The following is a 17,205-nucleotide window of genomic DNA, read 5'->3' as shown; positions in this document are numbered from 1 at the left end:
GAAATTCCTCACATATCTAAATTACACCAGATAATATAAAGATGCACATTATAGCAGCTCACAAGAGAATACTGCTTGAGAAAATTTTCAACATAAATTTGTCTGATAAGGTCAAAGTAATGTTGCTGACAGTAGAAAAAGGAAGAGAAAATATTTTGCTGCTTCCAGGCATCTTCATGCTAAGTCAAATAAAGAATAACAAGAACAACTCAAGATATATAAGAGAAGAAATTCACTCAAAGGGAAAACATAGAAAACGTTTTTGTGTTGTTTGTACCCTTGTATGATCTGTGGCTGCTGCAGCACATGGAGGTTGTTTTCCATATTAGCTGAGGCTGGATAAAGGAGAAGATTTTGTTATCTCTGGGTCATGTAAATGCACTCTTTCCAACCCAAAAGCACAGTCAGAGTGAGGGTTAAGTCCTGACAGCCCCTCTTACAATTTAAATTCACTTTCATGTTTACTTTCAACTTCAATCACTGTGGATAAGCCTCAAAGCTGAACACAAATTGAAGGTGTGGGGTTTTTCTTCTCAGCATCCCCAGAAAGAACAGAATTTGGAAACCACCCTTGTGCTTCTGGATGTTGTGTAAATACTGATCAGATCTAAACTTTGCTGGTCTCTGGTGACCTGTACAGGGACAGTTTTTAAAACTGTGTAAGGATCTAAATACAGACGTACGAATCTCTGAAGGTATTTACAGAGCAGACATGAATATTCACCCACTTGTCCACAGTTTCTGGACTGCTGGTTTTGTTTCTGTGCATTAGACTGTACAGACTTCACGTTTTTCCTCCAGAAATGCGGGCTGCCATTCCCAGGCACATTGTGCATAGCACTAATTGTGTCCCCGTTGGCACTGATAGCTCAGCACAGACCGCTGCTGCTGCCGCTGCCGCTGCGGCTGCTGCTGCGGCTGCTGCTGCTGCTGCTGCTGCTGCTGCTGCTTGTGTGCTCAGGAGCAGGATCAGGACCCGGTGGCTGAGGTCTTTCCAAAGGGTGTTATCTCAGATTAACCTCAGTCTGTTCATCCAAGGACTGACTAAGAGCCCTGCCCTGCCTGCGGGGTCCTTCTGGTTTTCTGTGAGTGAATTATCTGTCAGGAACACGGGAGACTTCTATCCTGCAGGCAGCTCCCTTGAGTCGAAGTAGGTGTGCCCTAGGAGCTTCTTTGAGATAATTTGTGAACTTATTTTGGGGAGAACAAGTGTTTGTGGGCAGTGTCCTGGAGATCAGGGAGAGTCAGGGGCAGGGCAGCCATGGTGAGCGGAGCAGAACAAGTGAGGGAGCAGGCAGCACAAAAATGCAGCAGCTCCAGAAAAGATAGGAGCGAGCAATGAAAGGAAAAAGTAGCCAAGATCTTAGGAACAGAGCAGGAAAAGATCCCTCAAAGCAAAGTTTATCTTGCTCCTCTTTTGGCATTTTTTTCCAGCTTTTCCTAAGACAGGAGTTGTAGGCTGTAAGGATGTTTTTCTTCATGTTTCTCCCACCACACAGATTGCTTTTCTGATTCTTTGAGTACTTTGGATATCTTTCGCTTTCAGAATCTATTCACATTTCATTATTTTTGTCTGTGTTTCCTCCTGGTTCATATGGACTTTATGCATATTTCAGGATGTTTTTCATATGATATATGAAAATACCTCTACTTATTTCCTGCATCCAACTTGGCAACATGGAATATTGATTATTGTTCTGGGTGCTTTCAGTCCCTGTTACAGAGACTTATGGACAGACAAACTGAAGTTAATTTTATAAATAAGATTTATGGAAGAGCATATTTGTTGGATTACTGTAATTCATTGTTAGGGATTGGACAGATTTTTCTTTTACTGGGGGTAATTATATTCAATTCTGTGCCTGGCACTGTATGTTAAATCCAAGTTGTAGGCTATGTTTGAGAGTCATGACTGAAGCCTGCTGTGTGTATTGCTGCACATCAGCTCAGTCTGTAAGATCCTGTTTGCTCCTTTCAGTCTCAAATATCACTGCCTTTACCAGCAAAATCTGTTTTAGTGAAAACTTCCTTTCTGAAACTTAAAATTCTACAATAAAACAAAGTGCTCTTAATTTAAACCATGAGAAAAATCTGGGATCCAGCCTTGTGTATTGAAATTTCATTTTGTGTATCCAAGGGCCATTTCAGACCGAGTTTAATCCTCTAGCATTCCCTAGGCCAGGGATTGAAGCATATGAGAAGATCCTGAGGGATAATCCAGGACTCAAGTGTCTCAAACAAGATTACACACAACAGGTTTATCTTCTGAGGGAGAGTTATTGTGAGGTGTGCTGCAACATAAATACGAAACTGATAATTTTCAGTAGCTTTTCTGGAATTTGGAGTAAGTTCCTTGGTTTGTACTCCCTACTGGTGAAAGCCTTGGGTCGGCATTTCCCACTGCCCAAAGCCCACTGCCACCAGGCTGTAGCAGGGCTGCATTCATTTGAAATATGCTCCCAGAGAGGAGTTAATGGTCTTGAACTTTTCAGTACTGCTTGGGCTGATCTTTTAAGAGGCAGAGGGGAGAAAATGAGCTGCTGCCTGGAGTAGACACCACTACTCTCCACCTTTGTGCTTCAAAGAAAGCCTTGTTGTGCAGGACTTCATCATTCGAATGCAGATTAAACACTCAGTGTGCACCCCTATCTCTGTGCAGCAGGAAGATGTGCAAGCAGTTTGACAAAGCTGAGTGCAGATTGAATTCACTCCACACTGCAGGGTTCTCCCACGGCCAAATCCTCTCAATTCTTGGCAAGAAACAGAGGGCTGGGCTCCTGCCTGGATGTCACTGCAGAAAGACACATGCTGCTCTGCCCTTGACTTGCAGGTTCTGCAAACTTTGGGGGAAGTTTTGAGACTCACCATGGAAAATAAAAGAAGAAAAAAAAACTAGTTAGAATGTTGGGTTTGGCTTGGGTTGTTTGGTTTTGAGGTTTTTTTGTTTTGTTTAGTGTGTTTTTTTTTTGTGTGTGTGTGTGGTTTTGTTTTGTTTTTTTTTTGTGTTTGGTTTGGGTTTTTTGTTTTTTGGGTTTTTTTGAGCTTTTTTGAGCTTTTTTTTTGTTATCTGTATCAGTCAGTACCTATATTTATCTGTATCTATATATCTACATCTATATCTATCTATATCTATCTATCTAATCTATATCAACTATCATCTATATCTATATGCATATCTATGTAGTATATTTATATCTATATCAGTTATTTTCTATAGAAATAACTTGTAGACATTATTAAGAAATTAATAAGAACTCAAAGTCTTTTAGGCAAGAGAAGGTTGAATAATACCCTTTTCATTTTGGATTACAGTAATTTATGTAGTGTCAGACCTGACAGCATGGGCTGTCAAACTTGCTATCTCAGGTAAGCCATTTTTTATTTAAGATTAATTCTTTGAGGTTGAATCATAAGGTCTTTGTTCTTACATGACTCAGATTGTGTGCTGGGATTCCAGCTCTTTGTCAACGTTTTAAGACTTTTGATTGAGTCATTTGTATCTTCAGTTATACTTGTTTTTTCATTAAGTATTTCCCCTCTATTTGATTAAATATGCTCAGCCATGTTCATTAAATATGAGAAAATTTCTAGATGTTTCTTACCATGATGAAAATAAAATACTAGATTATTATATCTAAAGACTAGATTAAAAAAAAATAATTGAGGGGAAAAAAACCCCAGTCCTTTTTTTGTCTTCTTCACTGCGAGACACACACACAAAAAATCTTTTACTTTTACTCTTTTTTAATATTTTACTTTGTTACCCTGATTTCATAAAGTTATATATATATTTATTGACCACTTTTTCTTTTTTCTTTTTTTGTGTGAGCTGAAAGAAATTGTTCCGTATGTCTTTTTGTTTAGAAAAATAATGGCCAAAACTTCAGCATGGTTTTAGTCCTATGAATTTTCACATGGAGGCATGAATATTAACAATGCTGAGAAAGTGCTCAGCAAAAATAGATGTCTGATATCCAGAAAGTGAAAACCCCATGCTTGCATCACAGTTGCTATGTGCAGTGCTCTTGCTTATTCAGCCCAACCTATCAGCATTTGAAATTCGTTGTCCTTAGTGCTTATGTTTTGCTTAACTTTCCACTGGTTATCGCAATATAAACTCCACTTTGCTGAAGCAGTCATTGCATAGAGTTGCTGTAAAGTATTGCTCCGACTGGAGTAACTTCATTCCTGTGTGGAGGAGTGAGGTCTACAGTCTTGAACTAAGAATGGGAGCTGCCCGCTGTGGATTGTAGCAGAAAATACAATGAAATCCAGTGAAGTTTGCTCTGTCTGCTCAGGACAATTTTTTATGTCTCCTAATTCCTTGTTTTAGTCCTCAGCAGTGTCCCTGGCAGGGTTTGCAGATCAACAGAAGGCCAAACCCCCAGGATCTGCTGCAGCCACCCCTGGAGGGTGACGGATGAAGTGTGACCCAGATGCTTCTGAAGCATCTTCCAGTGGTGCACAAGGTGATATTTCCTTTGCCTTCCTTAAGAACGATTCCACTTTTGCTCTTGAAATAAAGAGAATAGCAGTTTCAAGATCACACAGAAACTTAAAACCTACTTTTCTGCTTGGACTGTTTAAGAGAACTTATTCCAAGTCATATTACCCACCTTCATCTAATAAACAAGTATTTTCATTAGCACATTCTATTTCCATTTTCATTAGGACTCCATTAAAAAGAACTCTAGAGGTATTTGCTCTGTGTCCAACAGTGATGGCAGCAAGCAAGCACATTAAAAAACTGTCACTCAGCCTGGTACATTAAGTAATGAAATCAGAAGGCAAGAGACAGGGACTTTGGGTGTTTGTCAACCTCTGACAATTTGAAATCAATAAGAATTTGATCATGTTGAAATATACTCAAGGATCATCTCCTAGCTGATTTTTCCTCAGCCTTACTGCTTTAGCCATATTTTCCTTTACTTCTTAGCTGAAAAAATAAAACCCAACAAACCAAAAAAACCCCCTGTGCAACAGGGGGCATGTTGGTTATAATTAACAAAGCAGAGTGTATTGAGTGGGATAAAGGTAATGAGGAACAAATTATCTTGTTTATAGCTGGCATTGTCCAAATCCAAATATATTCTACTGGCAGGCTTGCAAAGATAGATTCCTTTCCATTTCTCAGTGGAGCCTGCCTCATGTGAGGGATCACATTAAATAAGAGATTGCTTTTGTGGGTAGAGGTAGGTCAATAGTACCATTTAGAAAATAGAGATTGTTTATCAGCTTTTGTGGTACAAAATGCACAAATGCTTTGGGAAATTTGGATAAAACAATGATGGTTATGAAACTCTAAAGCTTCAGAGTTAAAATATGTAATAAAACACATGTCAATTCATAAGTTAAATTGTATTTCTTGTGGCTATGCCATGTATTTAGGTGTTTGCTCTTTGTTAATAGGAGTGTCTTGTCAGAGGCATCCATTTAAATGTTTTCCATATCAGAAGTCCTTAATATTGCATGAAACTAAAAAAAAAATTCACCAAACTGCCAGCATTTGAGAGTAAAGTGTCACACAAGACAGAATGCACACAAGTGTTATTTACGGTTATCTAACATTTATTTGTTGGGGGTTTTTTTAAGTGTAATTTGCATATTGCACTTTATTTCCTGATAGGAAAGAAAAAATATCACCACATTAAATACAAAAATAGATATTTGGGGGGTAATTTCTAAAGCAACTATTTGTAATATTTTCAATCTTTGTGCTTTTCAGCCGCTCAAAGAATTCATACATAGTGACCTCAGCTGAACACAGTAACACTTTCAAAGGAACTTGTTCAGAGAGTGAGAACAGAAAGATCTGAGGATATGAATTCCTCTGAAAAACAAACTATATTTTAATATTAAGTATCTTAAACAAGAAATAGGCTTGCTGTTGCTTCATATTGTTTATAATTAGAAATTACTTCCTACTTTCACTTTGATGTTCAGCTGAAGGGTAGGACACATTTCAAATCATGAGTGTTGTTGACTAGAATGATAAGGTTTGATGATTAATGTATTTCATGACAAGGTAATATGAAAAAAAAAAGGGAGTTTGTGGAGAGTTAATGTTCATTCCTTAATTATGTTCCTTCCTGTGGGTGAAAGCAGAATTGTTAGTGTTGGTGGAAACTTCTGGTTTGCTCAGCAGTACCTGTGTCAGCCTTGATGAGATGTGAAGCCATCAGTCTTTGGTTTAGACTAAAAAAGAGGATGCAGGATTAAGCTTCAGCCTCTTGATTAACAGAATTAATTATGGAGATGAGGATGCAGTGAGCCCATTAAAGGGAACCTTTGCTCTCTGTGGAAGCAACTGCACTATAGGCTCCCTTGCTTTGTTGAGATAAAAAATGTTCCCATCTGTTTTGCTGATGTGAGGACAGCTGCAAAGTCCCCCAAAGGGAGGGAGCAGTTACAAAGCACTGAAATCATGGATCTGCAGGTTTGGTGCCCAGCCTCACTGGTAATTCTGTGAACTTCTGCAAATCAGTCACTGGAAAATGGATTTTGATAGTACAGCTTGTAAGATTGCAAGGTCAGACCTGCTCGAAAGTTATGGCAATGGTATAGAACACAAGTCTGCTTTATAAAGAGCAGCCCAGTATATCCTGAGAGGTTTTTTTTCATGTGCTCATTTGTTTAGAGTTACTCTCTGGCAAACATATTTTATTAGTAGAGGTAATGGAATTAATTTTCTTCTCTCTTCATCAGCTGGCAAGAGGACACTAGAATTTGTTAAGGCTTGACAAGCACTGCTTAGTATTCTATTGTTAAATGAAAACATGTGCCCATTGTTACCTTTTCCAATCAAAAGTTTGCGTACCTATGGATGAAGCTGTGGAAGGGGTGTCTGCAGGTCACCTCAGTCCAACCCAAGATTCCCAAACCTGTCAAGTCCATGTTGAGCTGCTGTGGCTTTTAAACATTCTAACCCACTCCGTAAAATAATCTGCATTCTTGCTGAGAACAATGCATAATAAAAAACTTACTGTTTTTTGAAAGGCACTTGCCACATTATGAGATCAAATCCTTAATTACTACGGTATTCAGCAATTTCTTTTTTGAAGTAGTTTCTTTGAAAGAACTATTTCAGAACAAATATGTCAAGCAAATAGGCTTCTAACTGAGGCCTGGTTTGATGTTTCAGTCATTCACTGTCACTGTTGAACCTTGATAAGAAGGCCTTTCTTTTATTGTTCTTTACAAATAAGCTAAAATGACATGTTTAAAGTAGTTCAGCTGTGAAGTAATGCAAGTGAATTGAGATTCAGTGTTCTGGGAATATCAGTAATTGTAAAATGTGTTTTAGTTTCAGCAATTGTTAAGTTTCCACTACTACAAAAGTTGTTGATTAGAGAGAGATTGGATCCCCAGGTGCTCTTTTCTGGCATATGATCACTCTAGACAGCAAAAATACCCAAGGTATTGGTTAAGAATATGGTCCTTCAAAATAGTAATTTCTAATTTCTAAAACACTGAAGCCAGCTGCATTGAATTTCTGCTGCATGGTATGGTGGAAAATAAGATGCAAATGAAAAGCTAAGGTGGTGACTTGAGTGAATAAAATGGCTCGTTGTTGCCCAAGATTCCAATAATTGTGCTGTTCTCAGCAAAATCTTCTCTAAGCCAACAGCAGTACAAATGTTTCAAGAACATCACTTCTCTTTTTCCTTAAAAAAAAAACAAAAACAAAAAACACCCCCCCCCCCAAAAAAAAAAAAAAAAAAAAAAAAAGAAAACTTGGTGATTTTGCCTCCTCTTTGGGGATGAAATTATTTCCTTGACAGTTGGCAAAGGCAGAAGATTCACAAGTCTCAGCAACTGTTTTCCTGGTGGAAAAATCTAAGTGAAATGATGAGAACATCTGGCAAAGCTCTTAAATAAAACAGTACTTTGAAACAGAACTGATTCAGTGTATCCTAGGACATTACATCAGTGACATTAGAACAATTAATATTCAGGATGTGCTTAATTATAATTATACTCCACAGATGTTCCAGGGGAAAAAGTGGAACATTGTGCTTTCAGGTTGAGCTGTCATGCAGGCAGACTAATACAGTGGCACTTTACTTTGGCCCTATAAAAAATATTAACAAGATTGGCTGTTAAACCAAAATTATGCATGAGAATCTCAGTGGCAGCAGTCAACCAGCACTGGGGACTGTGTAAACAGTGAATATGTTGTCGCATCCACTGCATTAGGCTGCAAAATTTTGCGGGAGGTGGCACAGCCCTGACAAACCCTTTGTGCTTGAGCCAGGTCTAATGTGAGGATAATGGGAAAGAAATCAAGGATCTTCAGGCTGAGGGAGATATTCTGAGACTTTTAGCATTAATCTCTGTGTTGTTTTCTTGGAACCTCTGTAACATTCACTTGATATCAACTGAAGTCAAGAATGCGGCTGCCTCAATGGAAAAACTACTCCCCAGTAATTCACTCCGTGGGAGGAAAAAATTGGGATATTAGTAGTCTATTAAAAATTAACAGTATTTAATGGTGCCTTAGAGGTAAACCGAGGTTGAACAGGAAACCTTGGGGACATTTCCTGGCCTCCAGTACTTGAATTAGCAATTTTAGCACCGTTTTTGGTTTGTATTAGGTGGTTGTGAGCTAGGTATAATTCAGCTAAAAATGCAGCATATATGTCATTCAAGACAGCTGTGAGAAATCATTACAATTTAGCGTTGAAAATGAGCAGTTACCTGATCAAAACTAGTACAGGTACATTATTGTTGAAGACAAAGATTTTTGTGTCCTCATATCCCTCGTTCTCAAGAAGTTATATTTTATAAGATAGCAAATTGTCAATTAACAGAGTATCAAGCAATATCCATTTCTCCCTCTAAGAAAAATAAGTCAGTCAGTATTTTTGTTGGTTGCTGAGGTCAAAAGTACAGCTATCACTCTGGATGAAAAAACAACTTCATGAAGTCCCTTGGGAGTCCTGTAAGGGAGTTGAAGAGCAACCTTAACTCATCTGAAAACAAAAAGCGCTTTTACAGGAGATCTGCACTTGAGATTTGATTAGGAAAAAAGGAAATAATGTACTCTGACTCCATCAAGCTTCCAATGAAGAGCTGCAGTTAACACACTGCTAGCCCTGTTCCACTCCTGTTTAGCCACTTGTTAATTGTGAACAAACATTTACAGTAATTCATGCTTCATGGGTAAAATTTATGGGCATAGACATTTAAGTCCAAGAGTGAAATATACTTCTGAGTTCCAAGAAATGAGGATAAATTATCAAAAACTCCTGATTCCAAACAACTTCAAAATGTGTCCAGTACTGCTAATTAAAATTACTCAGCTGAGCATCTGATTTTAATTAACTGAATGAGGTTGTGATAGATGTGGTGTTTGTCATTTTGTCTCATTTTTCATAGCTAATGAAACTGCACATTTGGTTTCTCAAACTGTGAGAAAAATAAATGTTATATTATTTAAATAGATATCTCTAAAACCATTCTTAATTAGGTATTTCTAAACGCCCTGCAAATATACAAGGTGGGTTCTTCATAAAACTGAAGTGTTCAATGCATAGAGCACCTTAAAGAAATCCTTTGGGTTTAAAAACCCAAAGAATTACAAAGGTGGTTCAGCAGATCAATGTTTTTTACTTTCAATCCCCAGAGTCTCAGGAGTATACAGAGTAACTTATCTGCATGCAATACTATATAAGTGGTAGCTATTTTTGTATTGTTGGTGATTTGTGCTGCATTTGGCTCACTATTGAACTAAAATAAGATTTACACCTGTACCCAGACACTGACTTCTCAGTAATTCTTTCTTAATATTTTTACCTAAGCAAGCCTTAAGATTTATCCATCAGCTTCGTGTTGGAATGAGGGGAGAGAGGAAGAGAGAATGGAAAAAAGTATTTCCTCCTTTAACTTTTATTTCTCTTACCTAGCAGTTACCAAACTATGTTTATGCAGAAAATGTTGTGTAATATTGTTTAGTTCTGCTGACTGTAGTTTATAGAAAGGCACTAAAAGCAGCAGGAGTTTCCACATTCTCCTCTTCTCATGCAGACAGCCTTGTGGGACTTCTCTTTGACTGAAACAACATGAATTAGGGTTTTGTGGGGTTGTTTTGTGTTTCAGATGTCTCCAGCTTCTTTCTCTCACCACTTTTAAGGTCAGAGAACAAAATCAGTAATTTCGGAAATTGCTGGTTTTTGAGGGGATGAACTGATATTAGTGTGGTGGTTTTCCACAAGCTGCTGAGTAGGTTTCAGGTTCATCAAGCTGATCTCAGGTTACTGCTCAGAGCACCTTGGGGTTCGATTTTAGAGATAAATCCTGAGGAAGTCATAAATCTTGTTATGATGAAGAAGTCATCTTGGGCAGGGCGTGGAGGGGCAGTGTCAGGGCTCCTGTTCCAGGTGCTGCTGCCATTGGCCTGTAGGACCTGTAGGACAATGCTGTCTTGGACAGAAAGCTCAGCCTAAGCCCGTGGCTGAACACTTGGCAGGTGATTTTAGGCTGAAGTAGCTTAAATTTGATCCAAGAGCTTATCTGGCCCGCTCTCAAGCGATAACAGGAATCAAGGTTAGTGAGTTTTCTTTCCCCTATAGGTCAGGTCAGGGCAGAAACTTCTTGAGACCGAATTGATTTTCATATGTGCTTTTTAATAGTTATTTCAGTAGCATTTCAATAAAACCTCCTATTTGCATAACAAGGAAATAAAAGCCCTGATGTGCCAAAATTCACATGTGGGTTTTCATGCTTGTCAGCCATGTAAGCTTGTTGACATCTTGTAAAACACAGTAGAGAAATGGCACTATTTAGCTTGAAATTGTCTCCAGACATAATAGTAATGTAATTGGAGTTTAAAATAAAGAGAAAATATGTGTTGTGTTCTGTTGTGAGGTGATTGCAATTAGAGACATTTTAGGTCAAGATTTCTGTTATGCTTATTAGAAGGCATTTCCTCACTCTGCAAAGATGGTGGCCTGTATCTTTGAGACTGTTGCATAAGATTCCACACTTCCCCTTCTTGGGCTATGTGACAGGGACAGTAATTAGCACTAAACTCCAAGGCAATTTATTTTCATAAAATTAATAATAATGAAGACAATCGCATTTTTGAAAGCAGCTCTGTGAAAAGCCATCTCAGATCGCTGCGTGGAGATCTTGATTACACAGTGAAGAGGAGCTATTCACAGGAGGAAGTATTAGCATAGCCACATTCCACTAAAAACACTCCTAGTCTTGCCAAGTTTCTGTGCACAAAATGATATGCATGCTGTGCTGATGTTATTAGTTTCCATCCTTCAAGCTGCTGCAGTCCCCTCTGTATAAATCTATCCTGAAGAATCTTTATATGCCAAGGAATATGATCCCTAACCACTTTAAAGTGTGATGCATTTAAAAGAATGCAAAATAAAGTGTGTTAAAATCCAGAAAAGGAGACTGGGCGGATGCCTATTTGAATTATTTCTGTTTCCTATCTGTGAAAATTGAATTGACTGACAGTAGAAAGAAACGTTTAACTGATTTTATTACATTAACTTTTATTTCATTTGGTCGTCTTTAAATTCTATGGGTTCCATAATCAAAATCTTGAAGTGAAAAGCATCTTGAGACATTATGGAGTGAATGTTTAAATTTTAACCCGATTTGAAAAACACTGCTCTTGTTTCCTTCCAAAGCAAAGTATTATGTGGCTCATAATGCCATTGTAACATGTAAAAATAAATCACTGTGTTGAATTGGAAGGCTGACAGGCCTTTTAGTTCATGAATCTGTGGTGCTTGAATGCTTTCCTGAGCAGAACATGTTGGTTCAGACATATTTTGTGAGTCTACTTTGCAGCTTGAGCTCTGAAACCATCATCTCGTTGGGAAGAGAGGAAGAAGCTTTGGTCTCCTCCATTTATTATTCCTGAGCAGCTAAACTGCATCCACAGCTTCACAGCTGTCATGTCATCCATGTGCTAAAATGAATGCACATGGGAGGTAAATATCACCAATGGATGTAAATATCATCAATGGATATAAATATCGTCAACAGCATTTACATATTGATGGGAATGGTTGGTCAGGTGGAAGGTAAAATATTCATTAGTGCTTGTTGAAAGATTATTGTTGATCATCAGGTTTTAATGAATAAACGCACCAGCTCTGGCACAGGGTATTTCCATAATTTAGGTGACTTATTTTACTGCTTTTTCATTTATAGCCTTTTTCATACTTTTAATAATTTTTCAATCTTTCTTTCCTCTGCAGAGTCACTGGACTGAATTGGATCATTGTCCAGGTTTTAGGAGTGATATGTGTAATCCTAAAGCTCTCCAGATTGTTGCAGGTCAGGAGTACTCTGACCCTGATGAAGGTAAGTGGTGAAAAGATTGAAGCTGTAGGCAAAACAAAGAGAAAAAACCCATCATCTATCCAGCTAAACAGGTTAGCAGAAGACTGTTTTGTTCCCATTGCTCACATTTTATTCATGCATCCAGAAAAGTTAATGGTCAGGATATGTAGCTGCACATTTGACATGTTTCATGTGTTTATTATAAATTTAATGTGACTAAACTTTGTTATCTGCTACTTGAGAATGCCTCTGGTATGTGATTCATTTTGATTACTTGGTACAAAAGCTTTTCGTAATATAACCCCCATTCTTCATTGTCCCAGATTCTCATTTATACAAATTTCTTGTATCATGAATTTTGTACAGATTCCTGACAAGGTCCCCTGTGTCACTAAGCTTGTTAAGGTCTGTGCTGCTCCATGTGCTACATCTAAAATCAATTTCAGTCGCATTTGACCACTGTGCAGATGGAACATTATTCATGCATTAGACTTTCTAAGTGGGGTAGAACAGAACCTTACATTTATTCCTTACAATTGTATCTGCATTTTTGTATTATATATGGTTCAGTAACCTTTCGTGGAAGACCAGAAGATGCCTCTGGAGGCAACACAATGTGCATCAGAACTGATTTATACTGTAACATCTGTCAACTTCTCCCTAGGACCTAGTTGTGCCAGGATACACACGTCATCTTTCCTAATGACTTATCCAAAGACGGAGGCTGACTGTGGAAAGAGGTTTGTCACAGGAACGATTCTGATACTGCCTTTTTTCCAAGGAATACTGTTTAATGTGCCTTATTTTTTGGTTCAGGGATCTGTAGCTTGCCGTTTGGAGAGCATTTTGCCCCAAAAAGTTAGCATTTTTATTCTTGAACTTCTGAAAATGGGGCATAGGAATGCTGTTGGAAAATGTGGAAAGCACACACATAAAGAACTTTGAAAATATTCCAAAGAACTTGATTTTCCCTCTGAAATTTTTTAAAAAAGTCCTCCAACCAAGATCCATATCTCTTAAACAGAAGAGCTTAGAATAGCCAGTATATTTTATAGTACTGGACTTGGAAATGCAGCTGTTGAATCGCATGTGAACATTTCGTCAACATGGATCCTGTATGTCTCCATCATTTTGGATAACCATTATTCAGAGTGCCAGGTGAGTGACAGTTAGGTACCCAGAGGAGTTACCTGAAGTCTAAAAGATTTTGCACTTATGATTCCCCCTCTCAGTTTTATATACATTACCACTTTATTCTAGGGTTGTTTTTGCTTAATTGAAGTAGAATTTCCATCCTAACTTCAGAATCCTTCACCAAATACTAAAGCACCCTCTACTATAAAATAGTCACATTTTAGCTGGTGATTTCAATCACAGACAGGAAACTGAAAAATTGGTCAGATCCACAAATGTTCCTTTACAAACAAATTGTTCCCAATATTAAAAACATAAACAGTGATTTCCTCTTGAAGAGTGTATTTGTATTAACATAATTAATTTAATATTTGCAATCTTATATAACCTTTCTTCAGTTCTGTTGCCTGTGAGCATGATGCAAATACAAACATTTTATCACCAGAGGTATAATGTCCTTTTTTGTGCTTCAGGTAATCACCGGCTAAACTGTAGAAGTTTTGAATTTAGTGTGTAAATTAGCACGAATTTTCTCTTTTCTTACAGGAGATGTCAAAATTATATTTTAACATAGAGGAATCTTATTTTATTTTGCCTAAAGATATCTTCACTCCTATTTGTAAGTAAATTTTCAAACTGTAAAATGGCACTTTATTATAATTTTCATTTTAAAATATTTTGATTAATATTAGTCAGACCAAATAATATTTTTAGGGCTCTCCATAATGCATGCATACATGCAAGGTAAAAATTAAAATGAAACTGTAATTCAAGCTAAGCATGACTCCAGTTGTCTTCACGGATTTCAAGTCTGCACCATGTTTTTTGTCTTTTTGTGATGGCTGGCTTTATTGCTTTTATATTTATTATTTATATAATTTATTAGTATTGATTCAGTTTAGCAGATTGACTTATATGTTAGAATGATTTAGGTTGCTGTATTTTTTATTTTCCAATTTAACACTCTCTTGTATGTGAAAACACTCTGTGTAATTGTAGGGCAGGTATTTATGGGTTAACAAGGCACAGATCTGATTTAAGGATTGAACAGAATGTTGCAGTGTCACAGCTCTGTGTTTATTACAGGATTTGAGGTGAAACTCCTGTTCCACCTCAGTTGCACTGGCTGTTCAGGGGATAGATCATCTCACTGCCTTCTGGCAGCTGACTGTGTTCTAAAGAATCTAATATTCATCAGTCCATGGGAAGAAATCTGATCTAAAGAGCTAATTAGCTTAATTAGTGGAGCTATCTAGAATGGGAGGCCTGGCTTCAGTCTCATGTAGTGCAGAGTAAATGTAAAAGAAAAAACTGAGTTTCCCTGCAGTAGAAAGGGTGCAGGACTTGGCACATTCCCCTGGAATATAGCAGGGTGAGTGATGGGAACTTAGATGAGTCTTTTTCTCAGGAATTCTTGGTTTGCTCAGTGTAATTCTTCACTGAGGTACTTAAAAGCCAGTGTGGTATCAGTTGCCAGCAGCACTGCTGTGAGATTTTTCGGTTTGTGCCTAGTGCCATGGTCTCTGTGGTGGAGTTTCCTTTAACAGATCAACCAACTTCATGTCCATTCTTTAATGCTTATTCATTTTGGAACATGTTAGAACACAGAGACATGACAGGATCTTTTATGTAATCAAAATGAAACAAGCTTATGGAATCAGAGAGTTATTTAGGTTGGAAAAGACCGCCAAGATCAAGTCCAAACTTTGACTGAGGTTGACACCCTGATGTTTCCCCAACACCACCATGTCAACTAAACCATTTCACTAAATTCTGTGTCCAGTCTTTAAGTCATTTTGTTGTAACAAGCAAAAAGGTAATTTACATTTTTTTCCTTCTTTTCTTTATAATCGCATTTTTACAAACAGCTGACCCGTGCAATCTAGTATTAGATCATTTATTTAAACTAATTTGCTCCACTTTGGGGTCAGGGAATAGTACTTTGCTCCATATCTAGCTCAAAAACTGTGGAAAGTGAATATATTAATTGCTTTCCAACTGTGTTTTAATTTAAATCTGTTAATTATTGCCATTTCTACAAGCATCCTTTGTGTTGCTATGCACAAAAAATCAACACTTAAGAAAAATGAGTGCTGTGGGTTTCTCTCTTGTGATGTCTCTGGCTGGAATGAATAATGGTGCCACATTACCCTCAGAAGGTCAATGGGGTTGGAATGTTGTATGGAGCTGGACCAACCAACACTGACTTTCCATTAACTTTCTGCTCCAGCTGTCCTATGTACAAATCTTCAGACCAAAGCTGTGAGTATAATTCCTTTTATTGTTTTGGTCAAGGGAAAGGATTTTTGCCTGTAAACATTCCAAAAAAACTTGTGTGTGGCTGCCAAGCCAAGTGTTCTGTCTGGCATTTGTGAGTTAATGAAAGAGCTGCTTTAGCCTTAGAGCTGGATTTCAAAATACAGAATCTGGAGAGGAATGTTGCAAATGTAATGTTACCCAAGCCTCTCCTAATGAGAATTTACATAAAGAATGACCCTGTGGGATTGCAGCAATGTATGGTGCTGCCATTTAGGAGAATGGAATTGTGTCTCCAGCCCAGAAAAACTTAAAAGTAGGGATTGGAAGGTTTTGGTCTTGGGGGAAAAAGTAAGTGCTTTTCACTTTCTCAAGTCATTCACTGTAGACTGAAGTAGCTTCTGTAGGTAGCTGCTAATAGAAAGAAAGGCTGAGGTTATTGGAATATGCCTAATATAGTGAAAAAAAATGTACAGGCTTTATTTTATTGTGCTTTTCAGTCAATGGAGAAATAATCACAAGGTGAATACATTCTTAGAGAACAGTGGAACATATAAATAAAATAATAAAGCAGTATGAAAAGCAAGATCTTATGTCTGAAACTTTCAGTATTCCTAGGTGATGCCTAATCCAAGTGACTAATCCAAGTACTATTAGAAATTCACTTCTAAGACTGATATTGACCATGTTTAACCTGCTGTGGTCACATGGATAAATAGACTGGAAGATACAGAAAATGGGAGAACAAGGAACTTTCCCAGCTATCCACAGTTTCCAGATGAAGAAGTTTATGATCATAGATTCTCACTATAGTTATTGAGGAGAAAGATGCACATCAAGAGAATGGTGATGGTATGAGAGAAATGGTGCTCTGCAAGTCCTGCATCTTATTTTTGGCAGTGCACAGAATCTGCAGGTCCTTTTAATTCCATTAAATGCCTGAAGTTTGAAGGACAGCTCTAAGTGTATTTCACTCCTATTCCTACCTTGTCAGCATAGGGAACAACCGTTTGCTAATTGCTTTAGGAGAAAAGATAAAAATGAAGGCTGGTATAAAATGCAAAGCAGTATCTCAGAGTTACTGGCTGGAATGTGTTCTTGACATGTTTGAGTTTCCATCTGTGTGTTTATATAATGTAAAACACGAGATGGAAATATAAGTGTACCAAAAATAATTTTTAAAAAATCATTGACAAACTCATCTGGGAGATGTGTATATATATATATAAAATATAAATACACACACAAATATATATATATATACACCAGAGTTCCTGGACTGGGAATATTTGCTAAATTAGGAGCTTACAGTGGTGCTAATTGCAGTGGTCTTGCAATACATCACCATCATTGTTGCTGAGAAAATTTTCCCCAGGCACAATGAAAGTTAATGTTTGATATTGAAACAATTAATTTATATTTTCTTAGGTCACTTTTATTTCAGTCTGAAAGTATAATCAAAATCCAGGTTTGATTTTCTGGTGCCGTGAGCTGTTTGGAGGTAGA

This window comes from Chamaea fasciata, unplaced genomic scaffold (assembly GCF_029207755.1).
Source record: "Chamaea fasciata isolate MVZ Bird 193981 ecotype frontalis unplaced genomic scaffold, bChaFas1.0.hap1 SCAF_4, whole genome shotgun sequence".
NCBI classification, from domain to species: Eukaryota; Metazoa; Chordata; class Aves; order Passeriformes; family Sylviidae; genus Chamaea; species Chamaea fasciata.
Note: the sequence above shows the minus strand (reverse complement) of the source record.